Source organism: Sceloporus occidentalis, unplaced genomic scaffold, assembly GCF_023333645.1.
Source record: "Sceloporus occidentalis isolate IW3139 unplaced genomic scaffold, rSceOcc1.0.p SCAF_3, whole genome shotgun sequence".
Taxonomy (NCBI): domain Eukaryota; kingdom Metazoa; phylum Chordata; class Lepidosauria; order Squamata; family Phrynosomatidae; genus Sceloporus; species Sceloporus occidentalis.
Window position 1 is genome coordinate 243,522,637 of NW_028316983.1, and position 26,634 is coordinate 243,549,270.

The 26,634-nt window shown below is 42.9% G+C and overlaps 1 protein-coding gene across 4 annotated transcripts in view; it reads right to left on the reverse strand.

Moving 5' to 3' along the window:
- LOC149317703 (protein tyrosine phosphatase type IVA 3-like) overlaps nt 1-26,634 on the reverse strand; it is a 111,771-nt gene that overhangs the window by 59,777 nt on the left and 25,360 nt on the right. The window contains exon 1 of one of the 4 annotated variants that reach the window (XM_089518055.1): nt 11,660-11,677. The exons of the other annotated variants lie outside the window; for them this stretch is intronic. The gene's annotated coding sequence lies outside the window, so the exon portion shown is untranslated. Of the gene's footprint in view, nt 1-11,659; nt 11,678-26,634 lie in introns of those variants that run through there. 4 annotated transcript variants of the gene reach the window in all.

Sequence of the window (26,634 nt, forward strand, 5' to 3'; positions counted from 1 at the left end):
ACATTACATCACATCTCAGGGATAAAATCATCCAGAAGCATCATTATTACAAGCTCAAATCATTCCTAAAATCTAATCATTATCGTTACAGAACTTCCTCCTTAAAAATGATGCTCTACAAGTGAAACAGATTTTTTTTTTTTTTTGGAAGTGTATGCTACAGTATCCCCTAGTAAAAAACTGATCAAATATAATTCAGGTCTATTAGATACAAGTCCTAGCTCTTTGAATAAGGCATCTCTTGACTTATATCTTTATAAACTGGGCATTCAAGGAGATAATGGTGACACTCTGTGAGACTTAAGCTCTGAGAGCAGTAAACTATCTGGCGTCTCATATTTTTTTAAAAAAATGACTTCCAAACAGACTGCGCTTCTGTCGGCCTATCAAAATGTGCTCCCTAGTATCTCAAATTACTCACTTGGATGCCTTTCTCACAATATTTACATAAACAGAATTTATGTAAATTTTAAGTGGAGATACGCTTTACAGCCCTCTGATGCCAATCAATGACTTTGGCTGTGGTTCATGGTCATTATCAGCGGATCACTTGGGAAGAAAGAGTCTGCTCATGTGGATCCAACACAGTTTAAGGCCTAACCATTATCCACAGTCAATCAAGACTATTGTTTCATCTAGTCCAGTATTGTCAGCTCTGACAGGCAGCCACAGCTCTCTCAGACACAATTCCTTTGTTAATCCTCTGTATTCCCTGGTGGTCTTCCATCCCAAGTATTCACCAGGCCTGACCCTGCTTTGCTTCCAAACTCAGACAGGATGAGCATGTTCAAGGCAGTACAGTGGCAGCTTCTTTGCTTCCCATCTGCCTTTCCTTTATTGACTTCTGAAGGTGTGTGCATGCATGAAATCAGGCAACAGAAATGGGGGTTTGTCAAGCATAGACAGGTTTAGGATTCTCAAGAAAAGATGGGTTATTTACCTATGTGGTTGCTGTATGACTTCAAGCCATTTCTGACTTAGGGCAACCCTAAGGCAAACTTCAGAGCCAGCATGGTGTAGTGGTTTGAATGTTGGATTATGACCCTAGAGATGAGAGTTCGATCCTTCATTCTCAGTTTAAAAAGTCTGCCATAAGAGCTGACAAGGAAGAAAGCGCAGGACATGACAGAGGGGAGGATGGGGGGATTTGTGTGGATTCGCAGATGACCACTCGAAGAACTATAGTTACAGGTAAGCAACCTGTCCTCCTTCTTCGTGGTCTCTGTGAAGCACACAAATGGGTTAGACTGACAAGCTGCATCCTCTGTGGAGGAGGGAGTGTCCTGGCAATAAATAAATTATTAAACCAGAGAACTATGTGACTATGAATTAATGAACAGTTGTCAACTAACCTCAATGTGCAATGGAAAGAAGAACAGCTATGCCAAAGGCTGCTTCATGGCATTGTCTGGTATCAAGTCTTGATAAAGGTCAACGGTTGTGACCATACTGCAGCCTTACAAATGTCCTCCAAGGAAATGCCGGAGAAGAAGGCAGAGGTAGTAGCTTCCACCCTGGTTGAATGGGCTCGAATTTGAGCAGGGGGCATCTTCCCAAAAAGTTCATATGAGAGGTGGATAGTGGAGGTCACCCATTTAGAGAAATGTTGAGGGGTGACAGGCAATCCAAGCTTAGGGATGGAGTAGCAGATGAAAAGTCGTCGAGAACGCCTCGAGACCGATGTCCTATCAAGGTAGAATGCCAGAGCCTGCCTGACATCGAAGGAATGGAGTCGATTCTCAGTGTCCCTAAAAAAATTGAGGTAGGGAGAATCAGTTCGGAGGGCAATCCATGGAAAAAAAAATCGATGAATAGGCAGGGCTGACGGTATTTAGCTTGTGGAAGAGATGGTTAAAGGGTGACACAATATTTACTCTACACTGAGGGGATATTGGATTGCATCTAGCATGTATTGCTCAAGGTACACTGTTTAACTTTATTGTATACTATACTACTTTTGCATAGAAAACAAGTTTCCTGTGCAAACCTACCAATGCTTTCTGTGCAGGTAAAAATGTATTTTTGAGTAAGTGAATTTTCCTGAAAAAAATTCTGAAATGCTACATCTGGTGAAAAACTGCAGAGAAATTGTATCCTTCTGCAGTGGGCAGGACCTGCTGAAATGATTGGTTCTTGCAGACAGGATCCAAAGAAGTGATGATTTATGTCTCTAGCAAAGAAAGAGGCTCTTCAGCCCTCACCACCCTCTTCTTTTTCCCTCTTCCTCCTCACTGGGAGAATTCAGCCAGGTGACTTTAAACATGTGCTGACCGCCAAGTAGAATTTCACCAGAGGAAGTGAGGGTTGCAGAAGGGAAAAGAGGAAGATTGATTCCAGAGTGTGCCTTTTGAGCGACATGGCTGCTCCTTTTTATAGCCAACACCATTTCCTCTGGCTTTCCAAATGCAGAAGTGCTTTGGACAGTGTCTTTCTGTTATCCTTCTGCCTCCACACATTTCCTGTCCCAGTGGCAGATGGCTATGACTCTGGGTGGTTGTTGTTCATTGAGGAAAACTGTACAGATGACACAATTTGCCTTCCTCCCTGCTTGCCTATTTGCCTCCCTGTCCAATCCAAAAAAGTCTTTTGTTAGTAGCATGTCTTCACCATTTCCACTGAAATCGTATTTATGCAGATGTTGGGCGGTTGGGTCTCTTCCGCCTGCCTTCTCGCCATCTCCTCCTCGTAACCCTTTCATCTTTGCATCCTGCTTCTTTCCTCCCACCCATTGGGAATCGGGTGAACTTTGCTTTCCTGTTGCCCTTCTGATTATGTCACTCACACACACACTACACACAGCTGCTCTTTGTCTGTCTGTCTTCCAAACAGTCCTTGAATTTGCAGGAGAAGAGAAAAGTTGCAAAATTCCAAAACCAAGCTTGAAAGCTCAGTTGTAGAGGCATAAGCAAAGCCCCTCGGATCATTGTATTAGGTTAGGCTTGGGGAAATAATTTTTTTGGATTGCTGCTCCTAGAATCCCTCAACTGGCATGTCTACTAACTAGCTAGGGAATTCTGCTAGTCCAAAATGTTTATGCTGTGTCAATACAGAGGGACTAGGCTGGGATGTTCCAGGAATACAAACCAAGATTCTACATTGGGGTTGATAGGATAAATCTCAGTATATGGACTCAGCATTAACCGTGCCATATAACTCTTGTTGAATGGCACCGTTGTGCAACTGAACCAAAGCACCCTGTATGAACTGAATGCACAGCTAGACTTGCAATGTACATCCATGTGCAATGTGAATTGCTCAGTTTTTGGAAGCTTTAACAGAATGAAGGAACTCCACTTTGGACAAAAATGACCAACACTTCTTTACTGGAAGTAAGACATATGTAAGACACCAACAGGATTCCAGCCTCTGCCCATAAAAGTAACTTTTATGGGCTGTCAGGAGAGATCTTCTTTCCAAAAGGAAGTAGTTCCTGTTGGGAGGGAGCCCTCAATTTGACTTATAATAAGGCAGGGCCCCAAACTGCCTTCGCCATTGTTGGGGGATTTGTGGGACAAAAAAATATTAAAAATAGGAGCATGAAGACAGATAAATTTCTGCACACTTTCCTTATCAATAAATGCATGGATAGCAGTTGCTTTTTAAAAAGAATCTCAAACTTGCAATGCAATATTTCAGGTGGAAACTGCTGAAATTGTCAGTTTACAGTGTAACCATCTAGACACACAAACCCACAATGTTACAGGCTGAAGTCCTATAGCAAACGTGTGATTTTAAATGTGGGTTGTTGTTTTTCCCCAAAGCAACAAGGTACTCTGTGATTTATTGGAAGAGTTATGTGCCAAGCTAACCAAACTCAGATCTTAGAAGATCTGTATTCTGCAAGGGCCATGCTGGCTGGGAATGATGGGAACAGTAGACCATAATCTCTGGAGGGAGCCAGGTTGTGGAAGGCTAGGATAGGCAAAAGTTAGAATTATACAAGTCATTGTATTCCCTGTTGCCATGTGTGGATGCGAGAGCTCGCTGGACAGTTAAGATGGTGGATAGAAAGAAAATCACATCATTGAAGATGTGGTACTGGAGAAGAATGTTAAGGATTATGTAGACAGCCAAAAAAGACAAACGAATGGGTCCTAGAACAGATCAAGCCAGAAATCTCATGGAAGCCAAGATGACTAAACTGAGGCTGTCATACTTTGGACACATCATGAGATGGTACAACTCATTGGAAAAAACAATAATGCTTGGAAAGGTTGAGGGATGCAGAAAGAGAGGAAGCCTGCAAGCTAGATTGATAGACTAAATTAAGGAAGTCACAAGTATGAATTTACAGGACCTAAGCAGAGCAGTGGAAGACATGAGTTGAGATCCACTCAAGGGTGGTTAACACCAACAAAAGTATATAAAATCAATATTAAAGTTCCATTATATAGACATAAGAGAGTTGATTCTATTCTTTGGCAAGAGAAGGGGCAAAAGGTTCTTTGGGGCCAGGAGAGGGGGAAGAAGATCTTGTCCTGCTTAAAATCACAAATAAATGTACTCTGATGCCCGTTTGGCATGTATGTCTTACCACATGTTGCCCACAGACTCCATATAGTCATCACCTTCCATCTTATTTTGGAGGACTGGGGTGATTAATGCTCAGAGGATCAGTTCCTCCCACACAGTGGTTGTGTAGGAATGCAGAAATGTTGTGGAAGGATCCACACCATCACCACTACAGCTGCATCCTTTCTATTAAAAACAAACTAACCTTGTCTGTTTTTAAATTATGAAGACCTTTTGGGGTATGCTTCCTAAATTCTGTAAGATTGGGATAGACAGAGTGTAGTCTTTCAGATATTACTGGAGTGCAGCACCCCTCACCTCTAATCCAGTGGTGAGGAATCCTGGAAGTTACAGTCACCAGGAATACTGTGTCCAGTTCTGGGCACGACTGATCAAAACTAGAATTCACCCAAAGGAAGGTGATCAAGATGTTAATTTTTTTGGAAACCATGTCCCTTTAAGCAATATAGGGTATGTTTAGCCTACAGAAGAGAAGATGGAGAATTGGTATTAGAGTGAGCCTGCACCATACACAGACTCATTATAGGTGACTTCCAGCTTATGCGGAAGCCGCCTGGAGAATGTAGGAATGATGCGCATGCCTGTGGCGAGCACGCGCATATGTGCTTTTTGCCTTACATGGAGGGATCCCCAGTGTAAGGCAAGGGTGGACTGTATAGCCACCTTTAAATATCTCTCGGGGAAGTGAGCTTGCTTTTCTGCTAACAAAATGAGTTTCAACAGGGAGAAATGTAAGGTACTACACTTAGGCAGAAATATTGAAATACACAAATAGAAGATGAGGAGACACCGAGCTTGACAGCAGTACATGTGAAAAGGATCTACAGCCCTATACAGACCGACGTGAGGTTGCTGATCCGGCTGAAGAAGGGGAGGCTGCATGTATGTACAGCCCCTAGGAGTCCTAGAAGACCACAAGTTGAACATGAGTCAACAGTGTGATGGAGCAGCTAAAAAAGCCAGTGTGATCCTAGGCTGCACCAATAGAAGTATAGTGTCTAGAAGATTGAGGGACGTAATAATACCACTCTATTCTGGACATCTCCTTTTGGGGGATAGAACATTGGCTTTCAGCTCCTCACCCTTGGTGTAATCCAATAGGTTTCTATCATTTTATCGTGGCATGGACTGAGGAATTGAAGTTTGTTGTGGTGATCCATTTGCTTTGGGCATTTCTGTGCCAAGGAAGGCAATACGATCAGATTGACTCTGATGGGGTTCATGGTGTAGGAATGGGAATAATGCATTTTCTTGCACCTGAAGAAAGGGAGCTTCCAGTATTAAAGCATCTGTAAAAGGGGATCAGAAACAAGGAGGAATGGGCAGATGTGCTGCGTGTGACTCACACTAATCTGTGATGAGCAATCCTGTAATCCTAGGATTTTGGCAAAGCACTGTGTGGACCTGGGTGAGGTTGGGGTGTCCAAAATAATCCCTCAAGTTGGTTGCTATTCAAGAAAGAGTTTTAAAAGAGAAGGGAGTGGGACACGTGCATACATGCACACACAAGGACATGCCTCAGCTAAAAAAAAAAAGGTGTGTTTCAGGGCATAACCTCTTTAACAGAAAATCAGTTACCAGAGGAATCATAATAAAAGAGCAGTCCAAAATTGACACTTTTTTCACTTTATTTAAAAAAGAAAGCGAAGAAAATTATGCTTGCAGACTGTAATGCTTGAAGAGTTTTTGGTGTTGTACAGTGGACCCTTGTTATACACTGGGGTTTGGTTCCAAGATGCCCAGTGTATAACAAAATCCGTGTATGCTCAAGTTCCATTAAATATAATGACATAGCAAAATGGTGTCCCTTATAAAAAATGGAAAATCAAGGTTTGATATTTGAAATTTGTACTTTTTTTGAGCATTTTCAAACCGTGTATGCTTAAATCCATGTATAAAAAATCCGTGTATAAGAAGGGCTGACAGTATTATGAGAACAGTGGTGGATTTGATGTAGAAAAGTATTTTAGAGAAGTTAATTTTTTTTTTTTGCTTTGAATTTCAGTGGGAGAGTAAGAATTCAGTTTTAGTTATATTATAGTATGTAATTGTTCAGTTTAATTTAAGGTAGTTTCTGTAATTGTTTGGTTTAGTATTTTTAAGTTGGAGAGAAAAAGAGGGGATGATATTTTTAGGCTTACCATATTTGTTGTTTTATATAGTGTTATGTTTCATTGTTTCAATGTTGTGTGAATTGTTTTCTTTTATGAAGTGTTCAGTGTTTTTTGTTTTTGTATATGTTATGCTTTAAATTTAATAAAAAAAATTAAAAGAAAAGAAGAGCATTTCAGCATGTCTCAGTTTAGAAAGTGGAGATCTCCCTTGGACAGTTTAGAGAGAGAGATTAGATAGCCACCTTTCAGGGGTGCTTTATCTATGGGTTTTCTTCACTGCCAGGGAGTTGGATGATAACCTCAATGAAGTCCCTTCCAGTACTATGATTCTCTGATCTGCTTTTTATTCAAACGTGACCATATGCACATGTGAAATGAAACAAGTAAGCCTTGGATAGGGGTAAACCAAACCTTCTCTAGAGGCTAGTTTTTTGTGGTTTTTTCAGGCTATGTGGCTGTGTTCTAGAAGAGTTTTTTTCCCCTAGAGACTACTTGAAAGCTTCTTCCAAAATGGATTTGTAGCCTTTTAATAAATTTTTAATGGTTTTAACTATGTATGGGCCTTTAAATGGCCTTTCAGCTTATGGCAACATCATAAATTTCATAAGGTTTTCTTGTGAAATGAAAATGTCATAAATTTTCATAAGGCAAGGAATACTCAGAGGTGGTTTGCCAGTTCCTTCCTCTGAAATACAGCCTACAGCAGCTGGTCTTCATTAGCAGTCTCCCATCCAGTTACTAACCAGGGCTCACCCTGCTTAGCTTCCAGAATCAGACAGGATCTTGTACTTTTAGGGTATTTAGGTTTTAACTTTATGATAATTTAACAGTTTTAAAATAACTTTTATATTTTTATTAATTTCGAATGCTGTTTTAACCTGTTCTATCACTTGAGATGTATTGGGAGATCCAGCACGGTGTAGTAGTTTGACCGTTGGACTACAACCTGGAGACCACGATTAAGATAACCATTCATCCAGGGAAACCCACTGGGTGACTTTGGACAAACCACATTCTCTCAGCTTCAAAGGTGGGCAAACCCCTTCTGAACAAATCTTGCCAAGAAGATCTCATGATAAGTTCTTCATTGTTGTTGTGTGCGTTCAAGTCATTTCCAGTTTATGTAACCCAGAGTCGACCCTATCATGTGGTTCTTCTTTGTGGTCTCTGCAAAGCACACAAATGGGTTATTCTGCGCCTGCGCAGCAAATTTGGATCCTACTGGAACCGTTAGGGAAGACTTTTTGGCACCCTCTATATAGGCTCGGTGTCTTCCCGCCCTTTCTCAGTTCCATTTGTTCACCGCGTAAGCAGCATAGCAACCTCACTTGGAATTACTCCTTCCTTCTACTTTCGCTTCTGTTTTTTTGACCATGTTTTGGCTCTTGATTTCTCTTTTGGATAGTGATTTGGACTTGGTTTGGACTCTGATCACCAGTATTTTTCGGCTTATTTGACCACTCTTGTCTCTCCCTTCAGTTTTGACGAATATGCTTGCACTCTTTCAAAAGATGCACCAAGTGCAGAGGAACAATTCCCAGCCAGGACGGACACTTCACGTGCCTCCTTTGATTAGGAGAGGGTTGCAACGTCTCTCTGCCCTCACTGCAAGGCCTTTACACTGCAGGCCAGGAAAAACAGGGAGATGTGCCTTCATTCTCTACTGTATGCACAGATTTTGAAGCCTCCTGCTCCTACTAAGGTCATTGCCAAGGCTCCTACCACCAAGGGCACACCTTCCGCTGAGGTTCTGCAATCTCCCCCCCGTGGAGAAACGCAAACTGGAGGACCAGGGGTCGGGACACGCTCCCTCCCCTAAATGCAAAAAATCCTCAGACGGCTCCAAGTCTGACAAAAAGAAGCACAAGTCTTCTAAGGACAAGCCCAAGGACACTTCTCACCACAAGGAGAAGAAACCCCGTCCTTCCACCTCATTGATGGCCAACCGTCGATCCCGTACTGACCAACCCTTACCTCCTCCCGACACGGACTCGTGTTCGGTACCGTGTGGCCAGCTGCCCGCTCAGCTCACAACACCTCATCCATCTCGAGAAAACCTCCACCCTCCACCTTGAGCCGAGTCTCTCCTAATTCAGGGGCTCCCGGAGCCATACCAACTCTCTGACATGGAGCTTGATGCTTTTCCTTGTCATCTTCCTGACCAGATCTCACAGCATCCCACTGCATCCCTGTTGACTGTCTTTCCCAGACTTCTGACCCAGACTGTCTTTCCCAGACTTCTGACCTCGTCCAAGATGAAGAACTTGATGCTGACTTGACTTACGGTCTCCCTGAACCTGCCGTTAGAGACCTCATTTTTGACAGCCAGACTAGGACCTACTACCTCCCTCTCGATCCTTCAGAAGTTGAAGCTAGACGTTATGTCCCAAACCCTGCTACCGAAGAATCCCGGCTTCCATCTTGCACGGCCTCCGCTTTGGCTGTAGCCTCTCAGTTCCGTCCTCCATCCGTGCTGACCCACACTGACCAACCACGTCTTCCGTGTGCTCCCACCTGTTCAGACCTCTTCTCTTCATTTGAGACCCGTCTGTAGACCTTCAATTTAATCTGAGTCGCCCGACTATGTGGAATTGAACTATTCCCAACTCCGTCAAGATTTGGCCCTCACAGTTCCTGAGGCCGCTTCCCCCTCTGACAATGTTAAATCCTTCGCCGAATAGGTGATCCACATGGGCAAAGCTCTCCGTGTCGAGGTTCTCCATACCAACTCCGAGGTTCTTGATCCCCTAGATGAACACATCCCTGGCAGGGTCCCAACGCCTCCTTTGATCCCATTTTTTCTTTCCAGGTCAAAGATTGTTAAATGCTCATGGACAGTGCCCTCTTCTTCTCGGCCACTATCTAAAAAGCTGGACAACCTGTACAGGATCACTCCCTCCGAGGACTCCTGGCTCTTCAAGCACCCCTGTCCAAACTCTGCTCTCATGGAAGCATCTCACCTCCGCTTCTCCCCTAAAGCAGCTTCAACCCCAAATGACCCAGAGGGATTCAGACTGGACTCCATGGCTAAGTCTTATGCTTCAGCCATTGTGGACCTCAAGGTTGCAAATTATGAGACCTGTACGGCCGCCTACCAACAACACTTGTGGGAACGGGCTCTTCTCCTCTATGATGACCTTTCGGAGGAGAAGAAGCGCCTAGGCCTTTTGATTCACGCTGAGGCACACTCTGACCACCCAACAAATCACCTCGGCCGAAATCAATTCAGCTGATTGTGCTGCCAGGCAACTCTTAGGAGCCATCGCCCTCCATCACCACGCATGGCTCAGATCTTCCGACCTGACACTGCAGGCCAAACACGTCATTGAAGAGGTCCCTTTCAATGCCTCTGGCCTTTTTCACAAGGACCTGATGACAAACTTGTTTTCAAAAACAAGATGAGATATACAGCCTGTAAATGTGGTATGTCATCGTCAATAACCTCTCGGTCTGCCCATCCCTACCAACATCATTCGGGATGGCAAAAGCCTTACTACCCCCCCCCCCCAACCAGGGTAGGCCTAATCAGCCCTCTGATTACCAACAACAATGCTTCCCTCCCCAACAATATTCCAGTTCTGGAAAGTGTCAGTCAAAGTCCAAGTATAAGCAGCCCTTCCACAATGGTCAGGTTTGCCACCCAGACATCAAGACTCTTTGCCTCACTGCCTGTAGGATTCTCCCTCGAATCGTCTCTCAGGTCCAGTTCTAAATATCATCCTGGCTTCCCATAAACTTTCCACCCAGCATTCCTACCCTCTGAAGTGGAACAAATTTTTGTCCTTCCCATCTGACAGGGGATTATCCTCCGTGGAGGTTGATGTCCCCATTGTCCTCGAGTTCCTGAACTCCCTCTCCAGCTCTGGCCTTTCCTCCTCCTTGAGATGCTACCTGGCGGCCATTTGTGCCCACTTTCAATTTTATAGTCGCCCCTCCTTTTTTGTTGACCCCTTAGTGAAAAGGTTCTTCAAAGAACTCAAAAACCTCAAGCCTCCAACAGCCACCCCGTCGCCTGCTTGGGACCTTCAGCTCGTCTTGGCAGCCCTCTTTACGGCTCCCTTCGAACCCCTCGCTTCCTGTGACCACTTGGAAGATGGCATTTTTGGTCGCACTGACCTCTGCACGTCGGGCCAGTGAAACCATCTCTTCCACAAGCTAAATACAGTCAGCCCTGCCTATTCATCGATTTTTTTATCCATGGATTCAAACATCCACGGTTTGAAAATATTTTTTAAATGTATAAATTTCAAACATCAAACCTCCATTTTACCATTTTATATAAGGGACACCATTTTACTGTGTCATTGTATTTAATGGGACTTGAGCATCCACAGATTTTGGTATCCATGGGGGAATCTGGAACCAAACCTCAGCAGATACCAAGGGCCCACTGTATACTCAGCTTTCTAAGACGCTCCTCATGGTTTCCAGACCTTTCACCATTTTTGTCTCTTCAAAATGCACAACATGCATTTTGGGACACTTGGGACAGATATTATGGAGTCATTTCCTGCAAGTTGATCAATTACTCCAGCTTGAAAAAATTAAGATCGATCTGGCAAGACACGCAGGGCCTGGAAGGTTTTAACAGCTATACTTGGAGTGCAAATAAGGCACCAGTCTTCTCTTTCCATATGTTTCCAAGCTATTTGTCTTGTGTGCCAAAGCGCCACCCCTCCCTCCTCCTCTTATCCCCAGCCTACCCCAGTTGCTAGAGACGGGGGAGAGGGAAGGACTGGCTCAAGTTATTTACTGGGATATCCCTTGCAAACTTTTCCGTCTTCCCAAGACTGACAGCTGCAAGTCCTCAAATCTCCTGCTAATCTCAAAAAAGGGATATTCCCAACCTGAAACTCCTGGTAAGCCTGGCCAAATCTTTTGGAAACTTGCAAAGGGGTAGGAACAGCATAAAGAGAGAAGCAGAGAGAAAGAGAAATAAAAGAAGAAGTTCAAGTTTTGTAAGAGAGAAACTCTTTATCTTGTACTGCTGTCTGTTAGGCTTCCAGACCTACCTTAAAGTAGTAGCTCTGGGACACTGCAGTTGCCACTACCACCTCTTCCACTGGAAAGCAGTATGTGCTTCTATGGGAGATAGGGTTTTTTTGCAAGCGGAGGGGATCATATAATGTATTAAAAGCAGGGAAAGCGACAGGTCTCCCAGTCCTGCTCTGAGCTGGAATGTCTGCCTTCAATTAGCAATCTCAAGTGCCAGTTGAGAGGAGGAACAGGAAGGGAGAGAGAAGAGAGAGGCCAACTCTTTGGGGAATCGTAATATAATCATTGAAACTGGCAGCCTTGCAAAGGCAGAATCTTCCAGCTCTGTCTGGCGGCGGGCCAAGGCTTGCACAGAGAGAGAAAAAGAGAAACCAAGAGGCTGGCTTGGAGAGGCAAGGGCCTGCCTGGAATGACGGGGAACTCCTAGCAGATTTTCGCTCTGAAGACAGGTAGCCAGAAGCCACCAGGTTACTACAGACTGTCCTAGGACCATTACAGTTCAACATTTTTATCAATGAGTTAGATGGAGAGAACTCTTTTCAAGTTTGCAAAGGATACAAAACTGGGAGGGGTGGCTAACACCCTGAAAAATAGAACAGAATACAAAAGTACCTAGATGAAACAGAAAATCGGGACAGAAATTAATAAATTGAAGTTCAAATGTTAAATTCTACATTTAGACCACAAAAGCCAAATGCATGGGTACAGGAAGGAGGGATACATGGCTCAAGAGTGGTAAATGTGAAATGGACCTTGGGATTATTGTTGATCATATGCTGAACACAACCCAGCAGTGTGATGCTGCAGAAAAGAAGACAAATGATGTTATAGCCTACATTAATAGATGCATAGTTACCAAGTTGTGGAAAGTAAAAGGCCACTATATTCTGCCCTGGTCAGGCTTCATCTGGAGGACTACATTCAGTTTTGGGCACTTCACTGTAAGAAGCATATAGACAAGCTGAAGTAGGTTCTGAAAAGTAGCAAGGATATGAAATGGAGAAAAAAAAACATATGAAGAACGGTTGAATGAGCTGGTAATGGGAAGGTGTCAGAAGACCCACAAGATGGGGAAGGCTTGCTCAGTTATCTCCAAGCAGTAGAATGTTTAGGTTAGAGATAAAATACCACACCTCCACAAGGTGTCCTGCAAAGCTTGCATTGCTGTTGAATTACAGTCCTTCTCCCATTAGAGAATAAAATTTGCTATACAGCGGGCCCTTCCCTTATGCGGGGATCAGTTCCAGATCTCCCATGTAAGGGTAAATCCAGGTATGCTCGCAGCCCATTGCAAACAATGGGCTGCGTGTTCACGGTGCAGGGCGGCACGCATGTCATTTCTTTAAATGTCACGTGGCTTGACTTCAGCGGCCCAATCCTGCATATGGCCAACAAACTGCACTTTGCCCACCTCTGCTTTAGCGGGATCAATACAGCACACAAACTTTGTCTCTACCCGCATCCCTCTCATGGCATTCTACAAGCACAAGGCTATATGTGTACTATGCATTACATTATCTATTGTGCAACAGCTAATTAAATCACAGCTTACGTAATTAAACAAAAAGCCAAGGGAGGAGAAGCAGCCAATAATTAGGGCACTCCTGGCAAAGGCTTGACAACACAGGAAGGCATTATTCCAGGCCTTCCTGAATGCTTGGTCAGGAAACTGAGGTGGAATGGTATACAGGGGTCCCTTCACACTACACAATTCTAGTGTTATAAGTACACTTTAAGAGAGCCAGCATGGCACAGTGGTTTGAGTTTTGGGACTACTGACTCTGGAGACCAGAATTTAACTCTCTGCTCGGCCATGAAACCCACTTGGGAAAGTCACATGGACTTGAAAGCCTATAGGATGCATCCAAGTGGAATCATATTGCCATTAACTGTGAAAAAGCACTGCAACTGTGGCAAAAAACAAAAACCTAACGCAATGACCAACAGGTCTCAGGTCCTCCCAGAAAGAGCCACCAACAACCACAAAAGATGACAGATGCAGTTTGTATAGCTACTTCAAACACAGGGATTGATCCTCTTCTCACATGTGGCAAGTACTCATTTGCAAGCATGAAACCCACTGAGTGAACTTGGCAAGTCACATACTCTCAGCCTCAGGGGAAGGTAATGGCAAATCTCCTCTGAACAAATCTTGCCAAGAAAACCTCACGATAGGTTAACTGTAGGATTGGAAATGACTTGAAGGCACACAACATATACACATTACTAGAAGAAGATGAGAGAAATAAGGCATTTTGAGATGTTATCCTGATGAATTATGGCTGTGTTGCTGACCCAGAGAGACATTTAGTATTGTCTGTTAGCAAGAGATCTGTGATTTTTATGGATCTTGGACACACAGACACCCTCTTTTATTATTACATATTAGAAAAAGACCTTTTATGGATTTGGGGAGCCAACACTTCTATCTTGGGAAGATCTAGTGTCTTCTGGGACACTACAGCCACATGGCACACTATTGTGTGAGTGGCTGCACATTCTCCTCACTCACTCAATGGAGTTCCTTATGGAAGTGGGTCTTGGATACTGTGAATAGGCCAGGGTCACAGAGGGGTTGCTTATGTACCAATTGAAGGCTGGACATTCACTCACACATGAGCTGCCGTCAATACCAAGGCCATATTGATACTGGCTTGGTGATGAGGATCTGGACTTGATATTTAATCAAGGTCATTGGCAACCTACAAGATGATAGTGCAGTGTCAGTAATGCAGTGATAAATTTTGAAGTGTGGGCCCTTTTAGTCAGTTTCTAGGGCAAACCCCCCAGAGAGATTCCAAATAGGGGTCAGTAGCAGGTCTTTGGTAAAGTTAAAGGGTCCTGTTCACTCCCCCCAATACTTTGAATTACAACAGGCATAGCTCTTAACAATACACTGCTGCTGGGCAAAAGTTTTGCTTCTTGCTACTTTGGAGACTGCAGATGAATCCACAGAGGATGCCAAGCAAGGAAGAGGTGGCAAATGAACTCACAGTCCCTGATGATGATGATGATGATGATGATAAACCTGAGGCTTTAATCATACGAGTCCTGCTTTCTGGCTCCACTACACAATTTGTGTTCTTGGGTCTCAAGTTACCCTGGAAATCCATTGTGTGACATGGTATGATAGCAATTTAGATTCTTGGCATAACACTGAAAGCCAATTCTGGGCTCACACTAACCTAGCATGCCTCCCTTGCTTTCAACAGGAATATTACAATTTTTACTGGGACAGCTCTTACATCAGAAGTGTATGAATTATGCCGAATCCTGGAACTAGGGTGCCTTAAGTTCGTACACCACAATAACCTGGTGGGAATATAAATGTTATTTAATTTAAATACAAACAGAGAAGAAGTGTTACGAAATTTAGGGAGTAAGATGGGGGGTGCACCTTTTCTCTCCAGCCACAGCCATTTGGCAAACAGATATGAAAATTTTGTTTGCCAAATAGTAATATTTATCATTATTTTATTTACAATATGGATCAACAAATAAAAAAAAAGCAAGAGTTCTCTCACTTGATCAAACACACCCACACCCACCTAAAGATGGACATACCACATCTCTATTATTAGGTAGAGTGAGACAATTGTTTCAGGGTTGTAGGACCCTATACAGAGAGAACTGTATGTTGTTGCATCTTATGTTACCTGCATCCACAAATCCTAGGTTCTGCAAACTGAGACTATGGGGGGAAATGAAAACAGAAACCACAAATATTGTAATAAAAAAACTGAAGTGTAGTACTCTGATGAAAACAATCACAATAATAAAGACTAGGTAAGATGAGGTAAGCAGAATATTTGGAAATAAAGTTTAACTCTGAACTCTTCAGCAATGTATTGTGACAGTGACAACGTGGCACTGCCAAATTTTTAAAAAACCTTTCACTCCTTTTCACTGTGTGCCACTGCTGCCACCAATCTGTCACAGGGTGAGACTTACCCAGCCAACAATTTTCTCGGATGGCACCACAATGGGCAACTAATTATGCAAAGTTGATGCCATCAATTCTTCACTGCAAGACTCGAACTCGGGACTCTCTTAAGTGTCTCTTATGCTATAACTCTCTTTAGATGCCAGCCCTTTAGGTTTCAATTTTCTCCCCAGCAAGGCACCAACAATTCTTTAGCAGCCACCCACCCATCATCTAATGTGCCCCAAACCCAAAAGACCTTTCTCTGTGTTGGTAGCATTTTAAATGCATTTCTGAAATCACTTCAGACAGCTGCTTGTTGAAACAAAGTAATACATTTATTCACAAGCCAGTCTGAATACAGTATCTCTTTTAGGGGGTGATGTTCACAATAGATAAGGTGCATAAATACTTTATTAGTGATACAGTTTATTTAGCTTGTCTTTGTAACTGTTTTTTATAGCTTTATATATGTTAACTTGCAGAATAAGTTCTCACAGAACCTGAATTAAACTTTTATATCTTATAACCCCTCTGTTTACCTGTGGCCCCACTGGTCACCAAACACTATGTCTCCCGCGGGACACTACAACACTTTTTGCCCCCATTGGCTAGTGCCAAGGTTCTCATCTGCCGCAGGTATCATCACAAGGAATGACAATCCCACTCCCACCCCTTCCCAAAGACAGCAGCACCCTCCAGTATGAGAAATACACCTTAGTTGTGTGTATTTGTTAGCTGCATAAGCTTTTATATGTCTCATGGAGGCACCACAATTACAGATCTCTGATTCTGAATATAGTCACCCCTCCGTTTTTGCAGGGATACTTCAAAAGGGATTCTGGACCCCCACCCCCACAAAATCGGAAATCCACTGATATTCAAGCCCTATTGGTTTGAATAGCAGCGCATGCCCCATTTTAAGTCCCTCTGTCCCTCGCAAGAAAGCGAGGGATGCAGATTCAAAGTCTGTGCAAACAGAGGGACGGCTGTATTGCCTTGTTTATGAATCTTCATCCAAGGCTGCTCTTCCTGTTTTCAGTGAGTACAACCTGGTCTTAATAAACATTTTACTAGTTCCAAAAGAGAAAATACTTCACCATAAGTTTCACGATGTACTTAGAATTCTTTTTCTGCAGAGCTCTAATGCTGTAATTCAAGAGAGCAGAATGGAGGATGCTCAGTATTGTAACAAATTAGTAATCCCAGGGTCGGCAGGGTAGAGCCATGGCTGGCCATCTGTCAGGGATGCTTTGATTGTGAGTTCCTGCATGGCAGGGGGTTGGATTGGATGGCCCTTGTGGTCTCTTCCAACTGTATGGTTCTATGATTCTAACTCAAGTGGCATCAAAGTGCTATAATTGTGCAGTGTGGCTACATCTCAGATCTATGACTGGAAGATTCACTATCACTTCAGTGAAACAAGAGGCTGAGGGGCAAATCTTTTATATTTCTTGGGGTAACAGACCCCAGGAGTTTGTACAAGAAAGTGCAAAGGCAGGCTTACTGCTGAGCATTAAAAAAAATGACCACAAAAATTCAACCTAGATAATGAAAAAATCAAAATAGTTGAAGACTTCCCGTACCTTGGATCAAATATTGATCAAAATGGAGGAAGAACTCAGAAGAATAGAAATAGGAAGGGCAGCGATTAAAGAACTAGATAAGATCCTAAACCGTAAACATATACAATCGAGCACCAAAGTCAGAATCATCTAAACCACTGTATTTCCCATCACCATGTAAGGATGTGAGAGCTGGACAGTAGAGAAAGTAGATAAGAAGAAAATCAACTCTTTTGTGATGTTGTGCTGGAAAAGAGTGCTAAGGATACTGTGGGCAGCCAAAAGGACAAACAGATGGGTCCTAGAACAGATCCAGCCTGAACTCTTTCAGGAAGCCAAGAGGATCAAACTGAGACTGCCGTACTTTGGTCACATCATGAGAAGACACAACTCATTAGAAAATACATTAATGCTTGGAAAAGTGGAAGATAGCAGAAAGGGCGGAAGACAACACATAGATGGCTAGATTCAATCAGGGAGAGCATGGGACTGAATTTGCTGGACCTGAGCAAACTAATGGAGAACAGGATTTTGGGGAGATGTCTCATCCACAGGGTTGCCATGAGTCTTCATCAACTCGAGGGCAGTTAACAATAACAAGAGACTCAAGTACCATAACTTTAATTTTGCCAAAGAAATGTATGCACATACAGCACTCTGATTCACACTATGCAAGGGCATGGGGAAAGAGCACTTATCTGAAAATTTGCATTCTGTATGGAAGCAGGCTCAACATACCAGCTGCTTGCTTCTGGAAAATGGTTTGAACCTTGCTGCCAAAGTGGTTCTGTGACTCACATTCCAGCTGCACATAACAAGGATTGCATCCTTTTAAACTCCGTCATTAATTAGTGTAGAATTATCACTTTCTTGTCCTGCATGCACTGTTGCAAAGTCAGGAAAAAAGGTCTCTCCAAGATCCTTTTAATTACAAATAATTAAATAAATAGAGATACCAGGAAGCAAACATGACACCTGAGTGCAAACCTGTACTTTGCCAATACTCCTCCCACCTCCAAAGATGCTGCTAAACCAGCCAGAAGTCATGTAAAAAGGCCAAGCTCTAACATCAGAGGTGAATAGGCTAAATCTCTGCATGGCAACACTGTGCAATTGAGCCAAAACACCAAATTAGCCAAAATGTCCAGCTGATTCTGCAAAGAAATTTGTACATTAGGACACCAACAAGATTCTAGCCAGAATCTTTTGCTGTTTTGTCAAATGAGTCACTCATTGGACTACTACCCTTCCTGGCTTAACTATGAACTACAAGTGAAGAATGATATGTTTGCAGACATGCATGTAGCCACAAACTCATTTTGGGTGCTAGGATTAGCTTCCTGCCAAAGTATCCTTTCTGTGGGAAACAGGAGGCTGTCATTGAGTAAATGTGTGGAATCACCAAGAAAGCAATTGAAATAAAGTTCACCAACAGCAGGAAGGTAAGAATGGATACAGTTGAAGAACATCTTGACTTTCCATCATGATAAGCATCATGCAGGCAAACACCACTGTGGGGGAAATCATGTAGACCTCCATATATTGATGGACTGCAAGTCCCAGCAGTTGCAAGGATACCCCATGGTGGAAAATGATGGGGACTTCAGTCCAGCCATATCTGAAGGGTCAATCACCATCCCAGGGTAAGGAGTGCTCCATCTATGAAATTAGGTGCACCTGTAAGAGAGTTGGGCTTCTGCTGTATTTATTTGTTTATAGATTTTATTGTACACCACTCTGAGATCTTCAGCTATAAAATGGTATATAAATAGATTAATGAATAGGAATTGAACTTCCCTTATCTGGAATTCCAAAATCCAAAATTGTCCACAAGGGTAGCTCAGATAGTGACACTTTTGCTTTCTGATGGTTCAGTGTACACAAACTTTGCTTCATGCACAAAATTATTCAAAATATTGTCTCTAAAATTACCTTTAGTCAGTGTGGTGGAGTGGTTTGAGTACTGGACTATGACTCTGTAGAGCACGGTCTGAATCCCAGCTCAGCCATAAAAACCCACTGGGTGACCTTGGACAAGTCACATGCTCTCACCCTCAGAGGATGGCAATGGCACACCCCCTGTGAAGAAACCTGCCAAGAAAGTCCTATGATAGGTTTGCCTTGGGTTCACAATAAGTTGGAAACAACTTGAAGGGATAACAAATACACACATAGACATTCATAACTTATATGCAAAACATAAATGAATATCATGTTTAGACCTGGGTTCTATCTCCAAGTGTATATGCACATATTCCAAAATCTGAAAAAAAAAACTCTTGTCCAAAGCATTTCGGATAAGGGAGACTCAACCTGTAGTAACTAGGCAGTTAGATAAATGCAAGGAAAGTACCCTCTGAAAGGGTGGCCTCTCTGAAAGCCAATGGACAATTCAATGAACATTCGACTGCCATTGGCAACAGTGGGAGGACAAACTGCCATAGGCAACTTCTCACGCACTGCTGGCTGTTTGCAGATTTGCTGGTCTCCATCTGGTCTGTCAACCAGAAACAGAAAGTAGGTTACTGTCTCATCAGCCCAGCTCCCCCTGCCATCCCCGTGCAACTAACTGATTTTTGAAAGGCAGCTGGAACCACTCTAACAGCTACAGTGAGAATTCAAAGCCACAAAATAAGCACACACATACACAACCAGCTGCTGGGACGTTTTTGTTCTTTGTTGGCTTACAATGCTCTCAGTGCTTCTCATAAGAGCTTCCTGTCAAGGGAAGAAAAAAGACAGAAATTCAACAGAGGGGGAACAAAACAAAACAATCTGCATCACCACACACAGCAGGGATTAGGAATCAAACAGGCCTCCAGATGTTGCTGGGTTGCATTCCTCCCAGAATTCCTCACCTTGAGGCTGCTGGGTGTTGCAGTCCAGCAACATCAAGACTTGCACTTCCCTCTCCCCTGATAAGGTAATGGCAGACATTTTCTGACAAGTGTGCATTGATCATGATCAAAGTAGGAGACTAGAATATGAACAGCACTCTTTACTGCAGAGTGGGCAACTGTTTGGGGTTAGGAGGTCATATTGGTTATCCTCTCATTTATCTATTATTGCCCCTGAAGTTCCCCAGGGTGTGGGGGAGCGCAATAGTGCTGCAGTTTTGTCCTTCTATGGGCCATTTTTTTTTCATCAGAAAGTGACCCAGCTGGCTTTCAGATCACTTCCTGTGAAAGAAGGCCTCCCTTGGTCCTAAAATGGCAAGATGTAGTTCTAAAATTGCCCCTCACATCTCCAAGGGGGAGTGTGAGCATTTCTGGGGCAGAAAAACCTGGGCATCCTAGGCTTATTCTTCCAAAAATAATAATCCTGTAGACTAAGACTGGCAGGCGGGCTCACAATGATGCAACAGTCAATACTGTCCATTGCCATGCTAATAGAGACATGATGTGCAACTTCCCTTGGATCAGCAATGCTCCAGTGTGCCATCCAGGCTGACTTGGCACATCTGTTATGGAGTTGATTTATTGTTATTTCCTCAATAGTTTTTGGATTTTTCAGAATATTGATCTGCATGAGAAGATGGGGGATGAACCTTTCCTGAGAGTTTGCCTGCTGCTTAACCTGCTTCACCAGGAAACCTAGGGGAGCATTCTTCTGGGACTCATTTTCAGTTCACAAAAGGGGACACTGTGGCCCAAGGTGGCCTGACAAAGGTGCACATGAGCCCACAATTCTTTGCTACCGATAGGGTTTCATGGAAACTGAAGAAAGATAATTTGGAAACCATTGATTTAGCTTCCACACTAGGCACCTGTATAGCAAAGAGAAAGCCAGACAGACAGGTATCAGTGGAAGCCATGCAGGTATAGCTGCATGCCATACGCAGCAAGACAGGTATGGCTGCATGCCATGCCATGGACTATGCAAAGCAACAACAAGGAAACCTGACAATAAGTGTATTAACAATAACCATCCTGGTCTAGTGATAATCTGAGACTGACTATCATATAGCAAGCTATATATAATGCTACTCTGTAATCATGTTAATAATCTTAATGGGCAACATAAACTACAAGTGTATATAATAAGACATACTAATAACAGAAATATAAAAAGAAATGTAGAAAAATAGGAAGTTTAATAACAAATCTATGTAAAAGGCAATATACAAATTGTGTTAGTAACCAAGTGTCAATTAATATCCTCCTAACAGGTGATGTCAAAGGCTTACAGTTTATATACTTTTGCTACATTACAATATGCCTTTCATAGCATCTGCATTAATCAGTGTACATAAGAACTGAGGATGGAGGAGGAAGCAAAGATGAACTGCCATGACTCATACTTCTCACTGTAAAATGAACCCACAAGCAAGATATACCTGGGATGTGCAACATGGGTCAAATGGCTGTCCTGAGTCTGGTAAAACATATGGTAAAATGGGAGTGTGGTGTAATGGTTTAAGTGATGGACCAGGATTCTGGAAGACCAGACTTCAAATCCCTTCTTAGCCCTAGAAGTGCACTGGGTTGCCTTGGGCAAGTCATATTCTTTCAGCCTCAGAGTAAGGCAATGGCAAACCACTTCCTAAGCAAAATCTTGCCAAGGAAATCCATGATAGGTTGGCCTTCCCTGAAGGCTCACAGTCCCAACAGTAGTATGGGGACAGCACAAAAAGTTACATGTGAACTTAAGACCTTTGGATGAACGTCCAGTTCCCAAGTGATTTCCTGAAAAAGTGTTCCACAATATTCTTGCAAATAAGCTAGTAAAATGTGGGCTAGACTATGGAACTGTTAGGGGGATTAGCAAGCGATTAGCCAGCCGAACCCAAAGGGTGCTCAGCAATGGCTCCTGCTCCTCCTCCTCCTAGAAAAAGTGACCAGTGGGATGCCCCAGGGTTCTGTCCTGGGTCCAGTGCTATTCAACATCTTTATCAATAACTTGGAGGAAAGAATAGGGGGCATGCTTATCAAATTTGCAGATGACACCAAATTAGGAGTAGCTAATAACTCAGAAAAGAGGATTAAAATTCAAAATGATCTTAATATATTAGAAAGCTAAGCCAACACTAACAAAATTAATTTCAACAGGAAGAAATGTAAGGTACTGCATTTAGGTAGACAAAATGAAATGCATAGATATAGGATGGAGGACACATGGCTTAACAAGACCTTATGTGAAAGAGATCTAGGAGTCCTAGTGAACATGAGACAACAGTGTGATGTGGCAGCTAAAAAGCCAAGGTGATTCTAGGCTGCATCAATAGACGTATAGTGTCTAGATCAAGGGACGTAATAGTGCCAATCTATTCTGCTTTGGTCAGGCCTCACCAGAATACTGTGTCCAGTTCTGGGCACCACAATTCAAATAGGATGTTGACAAGTTGGAGTGAACATGTCCAGAGGAAGGCAATCAAAATGGTGAAAGGTCTGGAAACCATGCCCTATGATAAGAGAGTTAGGGAGCTGGATATGTTTAACCAAGAGAAGAGACGGTTAAGAGGCGATGTGATAGCCCTGTTTAAGTATGTCAAGTGGTGTTACACTGAGGATGGAACAAGCTTGTTTTCTGCTGCTCCAGAGAACAGGAACCGGAACAATGGATGGGTGCTACAGGAAAAGAGATTCCACCTCAACATTAGCAGGAACTTCTTGACAGTAAGAGCTGTTCAACAGTGGAACACGCTCCCTCGGAGAGTGTGGAGTCTCCTTCTTTGGAGGTCTTTAAACAGAGGCTGGATGGCCATCTCTCAGGGGTGATTTGATTGTGAGTTCCTGCATGGTAGAATAGGGTTGATCTGGATGGACCTTGGGGTCTCTTCCAACACTTATGATTCTATGATAGGTACTGCCAGCATGCTTGCTAACTTTTGATGGCAAACTTTATAGGGAGAGAGAAAAAGAAATTCACTTCTCGGGAATCCAAACAAGCAACAGATTTTGCAGAAGTGAAAACCCTCTGGCTACAAGCCCTTGGTAACTGCTGATTAAAAACAAGACAAGCAAGTCTTGTCCTCCGCTTCTGTATGTGTGTTGCTTTCTCTTTAAAAGATAAAAAGCATTAGCACCTTTGGCAAGGCAACTGCTATAAGAACCCTGTTGCATTTAAAAGCATTCCCTGTCTGTCACAATCAATTCTTAAATGCAAAACCCACAGGTGTTCGGGACTTGCCAACCCAACCCTGGAGGAATTCTCTCAGTCTTTATTGATTAACACACATCTGCTTACATTTTTAATATTGCCTGCATAAAGAACTGCATTGTTGGAGCAATACAAAAATTTCACAGGAAAGGAAGCTTTCTCCTTGCTAAAATCTGCCCCTTGCTCTCATATCTGATTTTGCAGAGTTAGTTGATCACCGCAGTAAAAGCAGAAGTGACATTTGCACTCTGGGATATTGCGACTACAGTGGAGTTCAGTAGTCCCATATTGAGTTTGGAAACATTCCTTTCATTCAACTACAACTCCCAAATACACTCCAAAGAAATGAACTTCTCTAAGGACTGCATTCCCATGCAACATGTGGTCTATGTTTTTTTACAGTTTCCAAAATATTGTTATTAGGATAGGAAAAATTATAACATGACCATTAATGTTTTTATGACTAATTTCTTGTTTTTAAATTATAATTTAAGCCTTGTTTTATACTGTTTTAAAAAATCTTTAAAGAGTACTTTAATGTATATTTTTTAAAAAAATTAAATTTAACAAATCTGTGCTGTTTCAAATGCTTTTATTTGTTGTTCATCATCTTGGGAGCCCTTTGACAGTGATGTGTGAACACAATAAACAAAGTGGCCCTTTGATTCCAGGACCAATGATAATTACAAAACTCAGTAGATGCTCAAATCCCATTAAATACAGTGGCACAGTGAAATGGTGTCCCTTACATAAAATGGCAAAATCAAAGTTTGCTTTTTGGAATTACTATCTTTTTGGAATATTTTCAAGCCATTGATGATTGAATCTGTGCATTTAAAAAAAATCTGTGGATATGGAGAGCCAACTCTATTTTAAACCCCAGTCAGCTACTGGTATTGAGTAATTCAATTCACAAGGTGCTCCTTTTCCCAAAGGACAGATGCCATATTACCACTTCAAAAATAACCATTTTAATTCACTGTAATGCCTGATGTACACCCAACTGTCACTTTACTTTAAGGCAGTATAAGGCAGGGAACCATCCAATTTAAAAGATTGTATGTACAGCGCTGTGTAAATTTACAGGGCTTTATAAATAAAGGTTAATAATAATAATAATAATAATAATAATAAATCTACCTTCACTGGACTTTTCCATGGAGTGAGCTGACAGAGGCAACCCATTAGTTGGTACAGGTATGTATCCCTCTGTCTTTTTGATCTTGTACTTGAATAAAAATAAGTAAGCAAAGGCTGTCATATTTTGGGCATGTCATGGATGATATTGAAAAAAAATAATGCTTGGTAAAGTAGAAGGCAATTGGAATAGAGGAAGATCACTATTGTTAGAAACACTAATCAAGGAAGCCACAAACTTGAGTTTACAAGATATAAGCAAGGCTGATCATGATTGGAGCTCCTGGAGGTCTCTCATTCATAGGGATGCTATAAGTCAAAGTCAGTTTGACAGCACTCAATGACAGAACAACACTTGAGTCAATGCATACTGGCAGCAGTGGAGAGATTACTTGGTTGAGACCTGAGAGATCCAGTTTGAAATCCCTGCTTAGCCATGTAATTCACTGACTGACCTTTGGCTACTTGCTCCCTGTCACTCTGACCCACCTCACAGGGCTACTGTGAAGGTAAAAGAGCAATACACACACACACACACACACACACACACACACCAAGCAAACTTATATGTACACACACACACACACACACACACTCAAAGTCCTAGCTGTGTTAGTCTGGAAAATCAATATGCAAAGGGATCATGCAGCACCTTGAAACTAACTGAAAGAGAGATGTTAGTAGCATTTTGTGGAATTCTGAGGAAGGAGACTCAAGTCTATGAAAGTTCATGCTACCAACTTCTCTCTTTCACTTAGTCTCTAACGTCATGCATGATCCCTTTGCATGAACACACACACACACACACACACAAATGCACACACAGACACACAGAAGCTTTGTCCACAATATCCATATCATTGCATTTCCAACTTCTACGTATGTATGGCCGTGAAAGCTGGACAGTGAAGAAAGCAGAAAGAAAGCGAATCAACTTGTCTGAAATGTGATGCTGGGAGAGAGTTTGCAGATATCCCAGGCGCGTTACAGAGTGCCAAGAAGCGGCGCTCTGCCGCCGCTGCCGCCGGTTGCAGCGCAGAGGAGCCGCAGCAGCCAAACCGCACGGCTCCTCTGCTTTGCAAAAAAGAAGTGTCAAAATGGCACTTCTCTTTACGGCACGCTAATGATGCTGTGAGGCTCCAATGGAGCACTCGCGGAGTCATTTGCGCTGCACGCCGTGGGGACACAACACGCCTGCTACGTCAAAATGGCAGCCCCCGTGTGGAACGGGCACTGCCATTTTGTACGGACTCGGTCCGTACTAGGGTTAGGGGCGTCAGGAAGTGCGGACCCAGTCCGTACTATAGGCCCGTCTGTAATGGGCCCCGGACTTCCAAAACTGAAATAAATGGCAACCAAGAGCAAATCAAGCCTGAATTCTCCCTAGAAACCAAGATGACTAATCTGAGATTGTTGTACTTGAAGCGTATCATTAGAAAAGACAATGATGTTTGGTAAGGTAAAAGCCAGCATGGTGTAGTCGTTTGAATGCTGGACTATGACTCTGAAGACGAGGGTTCAAATTCCAGCTTGGCTATGAAACCCACTGGGTGACCTTGTGCAAACCAGATGGTCTCAGCCTCACATGATGGCAATGGCACCCCCCCACACACACTTCATGTAACTTGTCAAGAAAACCCCATGCTAGGTTCACCTTAGGCTCACCGTAACTCAGAAATGACTTGGAAGACAGTAGGAAAAGAGGAAGAGCACATTAAGGGTGGGCAGACTCCATCACAGAAGCCACAGTCCTGAGCGTGTTACAACAGGGAGACTTCTCATCTATAGGGTCATCTTAAGACTAAGTCAACTTAGAATTATAGTATCACAGAGTTGGAAGAGACCTCAAAGAACATCCAGCCCAACCCCATTCTGCCATGCAGCAAGACACAATCAAAGCACACACAACCTGACAGTTGACCATCCTGGCTCTGTTTAAAAGCCTCCAGATGGAGACTCCACCACCCTCCAAGGCAGCCTATTCCACTGCCAAACAGCTCTTACTGTTGGGACATTCTTAATGTTGAGGTGGAATCTCTTTTCCTGGAGCTTGAATCCATTGCTCTTGGTCCTATTCCCTAGAACTGCAGAAAATATATTTGCTCTTATCTTCAGTATGAAGTCCTTTAAAATATTTAAACTATCACCTCTTAATCTTCATTTGTCCAGGCTAAACATACCCAGCTCTCTAAGTTGTTCCTCTTAGGGCATGGTTTCCAGACATTTCCTCATTTTGGTTGCCCTCCTCTGGACACACTCCAGCTTTCCA